The sequence below is a fragment of the Austrofundulus limnaeus genome, unplaced genomic scaffold (genome assembly GCF_001266775.1).
Source record: "Austrofundulus limnaeus strain Quisiro unplaced genomic scaffold, Austrofundulus_limnaeus-1.0 Scaffold18, whole genome shotgun sequence".
Classification (NCBI taxonomy): Eukaryota; Metazoa; Chordata; class Actinopteri; order Cyprinodontiformes; family Rivulidae; genus Austrofundulus; species Austrofundulus limnaeus.
In genome coordinates this window covers 1,206,909-1,211,343 of record NW_013952420.1, presented here as the reverse complement: position 1 = coordinate 1,211,343, position 4,435 = coordinate 1,206,909, and positions in this window count along the sequence as shown.

Below are 4,435 nucleotides of genomic sequence, written 5' to 3'. Positions count from 1 at the left end.
AAAAAAAAAAAAAAAAAAAGAAAAAATCCTCTGGTATCTGTTGCTCAAACTGCAGTTTTAGTTCCACATCTCCACTTTGACTCTTGTGCACAAAGGCGTTTATATTTGTGTAGAGTTCCTGCACTCACTGTAACTCTGGTGAGTTTTGTTTTAAAATCCAGTCACATTTAAGAGCCTGCTCTCTTTAGTTTTGAGCTACAGGGATGCAGCAGTGATGAAGAAAGAGGAAAATCCTCAGCATCTCCTGTTATCACCCCTAGAGGGAGTTAGGTCCATTAAAGCTTCAGGTTCTGAGCAGACGAATAGACCAGGAGGGGAAACTTATTTTTGTCTCTGATTGTTGTTTTATCTAAAGCCCATACTGCTAAAAACTCCTCATGAGAGACAAATTAATTTACATGCATTTACGATTTACCTCCTGGTTTGGTGAACGGCATCCTCTGGAGAGCACAGCACAGTGGAGGAAAGCGTAAAGGGGGGTGGGCAGAGCTGTATTTGTTTAACTGGAGTGTTGATGTTTAAAGGTGGGGTGGAGGGGGGAACAGTGTGCTTGACTCTGGTGCTTTTCCTCACTGTGGCTTCTGGTCTTCCATCAGTCACTGCGCTGAAGAAAGCAATGCAAACACAGTTTTTTTTCCTTTCCTCCTCTTTATGGGAAGACTTCCCTGTTTGCCCTGTGCTAACTCAGGACCAGGACAGTGAGACATAACACAGATTGATGCATTGTTCCAAACCCTTTCACCTCTGCGCGCAGGCACACTGCCAAATCTAAACGTCGCCAAGAATATTAGGGGAAGCATAATGCGACAAATACGCTCGGTTAAAATGCAGAGTCCTTTTAATAGATTTGCATGTAAACAACTCCACCATGAGGTGATTTTTTTCATACTGTCACATTATGAAATATAATACCCCATGTGTGTAAAGTTGTGTATAAGTAACATGGTTCGCAAAGGAAGGGGAAAAATGTCTAAATATTTTGATGAACAGCTATGATAAATTATAAAAGCTCCCCCCCCTCCCTCTCCTGAGTCTGGTATAAGGGGGGATATAGAGGAATAATGCTTGTCTTTGTTTTTCAGTCTGAACAAACTCCACCAACCCCTGGGGACAAGAGCATGTGTGTGTTTGGGTGTGTGTGTAAGGGGGTGTCTGTGGCACAGGGGTGTGGAAGGTTAAGGTCACTTGGTCAGTCCCTGAGACCGTCCAGTGAGAGGATCAGTCGACACCTGTAAATGAAAGCTGGCAGGTGCATAAACCCAGTCAGGAGCAAGGATGGATGCAGAGAACAAGTTTTTTTTTAAACGTACATCTTGTCTTATTTAAGCCTTAACGTTCTCTGGGAAACACGAGGCATGCGAGTTCACGTCATGGTGACACAGACCCACAGTGATTTTAATGCAAAAAATGCCAAGTCAAAACCATAATCCCAATTAAATTTTCAAAGATTTGCTTTAGACCACAAACATGTGCTTTTGTCAAAAGGACATTTCAGATTATTTGAAATAGGATTGTTTAGGAGTTTAATGAAGGGGGAACATCTTACCTGCTACAGATAGCTTTTTGAATGAGCTTAGAATGTCACCTTCCTTGTCTCATTGCTACAGCTGAGCACTGCTAACAAACAGCTGAGCTCTACACTGTATTTTGTGTATGGAAACAGTGTTTTAAAACACCCTCTTATAAACACTGAGAAGTACTACATATACGACTGACTAAATGTGAAATAAATAATACAGAAATACTATTAAAGTAAAAATATTAGAGTTTTACTCATTGAGTTGTGGTGTGTGGTTCCTAAATTCTGAACTCATAATGACAATGAATTCACCTCCTTCAGTCTGTCCCAGGGCAGCTGTGGCTACAGTGTAGCTTGCATCATCAGTGTGTGAATGGGTGAATGATTGAAGTGTGAAGCATTTTGGAGTCCAGGGACTTGATAAAGCACTATACAAGTTTAGACCATTTACCATTTAACTTCCCCCAATTTCTGACAGGGAATTCACTGGACGGGTGTTCCAGTTTAAATTTATGTCTTGTAAGTGGGAAATACAGCAAAATGGAGATTTTATGTGGCAAAATCTGCAGGCTATTTTTGAACCCTGTGTGCCTTCACTTCACCCGCTGGGATACCATAATTTTACAGGTAAAATAATCTACATGCATTATGGGAGCTGTAGTTTATGTTCAGTGTTGGTTTCATGGAAGCATACACGAGTTTGAAGACGTTAGACCGTATTGGCAGCTCTCACGGGCCACATAAAATGTAGTGGCCTTGAGTTTGGCCCACATAAGCTAATGGCTATTAGGAGGTCAGGCGTTCTTGGTCCTTAAGGGCCACTATCCTGCAGATTTTACTAGTTTCCCTGCTCCAACACACCTGATTCAATGACTGAATTACCTCTTCAAGTTCTGCAGAAGCCTATCAATCATCCATTTGTACAAATCAGGTGTGTTGGAGCAGAGAAACAAGTATTGGCCCTCGAGAACCAGGATTACCCACCCCTGGTAAAAACCGATGTGGATCTCTGTTGTCTTAAATTAACTTGAATCACCAACACTTTATTGAGGTTTATGAAAACTTTAAATTTTACACTTTTAAACCGTATATTTTTAACATTACACGGTTAGTCTGGCAGAAATATTTTGATGTTACTGCAAGTAGTACCACTCGCTGAACCACAAGGGCTACAGCTGGCTGCTGCTGCTTACACACACCCAAAGAAATTGACTCCAACCCAAAATTATATATATACACTGTATAAATATATATTGTTTTGTGTGTATTTATGTGTAGCTTTTTAAATAATAGATATAATTTTGGTATGTTGTACCACCTGTGAAAAGACATGGATACATATTCCAACTCATTTTAAGCTTTAGGCATTTGTGAGTGATGACATTTTAAAACATAAAACCATGGTATTAGGGTAGTGCATGATCATGCAAACATACGTGGTCATGCAAAGACTAGACCATCTCATTTAACAGCCTTACCTGAACTGCAAAGGTGTGACCTCCATGGGCCGTGGTCTACATGGGCTGCAACGCCTCATTGAGACACAGCAAGAGTGTTTTGTCCAGTTGCATCAGTTTTGCATCGCACGTTTGTTAGCTCCAGTGCCAGTACTTGCAACTGCATCTTATTTCACGTCACACTGCAGCATAAATTTAAACTAAGTTGCTAAACATACATGTAAAAATTTATTCTTTGGTCTGTGAAGTCTTTCCTAACTCCAACATTTTCTTTTTCCTGTTTAGTTTGCTAAATGCACAATAAATCCTGGGATGTTGCGGACCACTAAGGACCTTCAAATCGCTATCTGTGACATGTAAGATACTGACTGACATAGTTTGTGCAAAATGCCACTGACTGTTCTTTTAGACCAGTTCCTGGCTTCTATTAACTCCTTGGAGAAACATATATTCTTTTGTTACTTTATGTCCTTTTGTATTTACTTGAATGTTGTCGACTCAGCCTGTTTCTGTGCCGTGTCTGCAGCCTGCAGTTGTCATTGTTGATCTCAGAAAATCTGATCAAATCACCTTCAAGGGGAATGATAGAACTTGAAAGGCTGGAGTTAAAAAGATATAACATGTTAATCAAGCCTCCAGTGTCAGATATAAATAGGCCTATCATCCAATAAAGCACAGATCTGCTGCATTATGTCCATGTGACATAAAAAAAATAATCTATTAACCTCCACTACATCAATGCCGAGCTCATAATCCTCGGCTGTATCCGAGCGGTGAGCTCAGACCTCTGATCCCCACGCTCTTCATTCCCTCGACCATGACTCATAAAATTTCCAGGTGAAAGTGACAATGTTGATCTGCAGCGCTGTCATCAGCTGATGAATTAGGCTGGGTTCAGCGTGGACAGCGACTGATGGGGGTGGGCTTCACCGGGGGTCTGTGGAAACACAGCAGTCTGAGGGGTTAGAAGCAGGTTTTTCTGACAGGACAGCTATTAAAAGTGAAAATATCGCACACGTTCTCCCAGCACGAAGCCAGCAGAAGGAGACGGTGACACCGGACAGTCCACACACACACAAACACAAACACACACAAACACAAACACACACAAATATACTAAAGTTCTAACAAATAAGAGGTTATTTAAATTCTATTTTACACACAGACAGGATTAGATTTATATAAACAAGGATCAGACAGGTGTGGGTGTGTGTGTGTGTTTGTGTGGATGTGTATTTCTACATCATGGGTACTGTTTTCCAGACAAACAGCCTTGTGGGGACCCAATGCTACTTATGGGGACCAAAGCCTGGTCCCACAGGTATGGATTTTGTGTGTGGAGGGTTTGGTTTAGGACCAAGGTGTGGATTGAGTTTAGGTTAGGTTTATGGGTAAAGGGGTCTGGGTTGTGTGTATGTGTGTGTGTGTGTGTGTGTGTGTGTGTGTGTGTGTGTGTGTG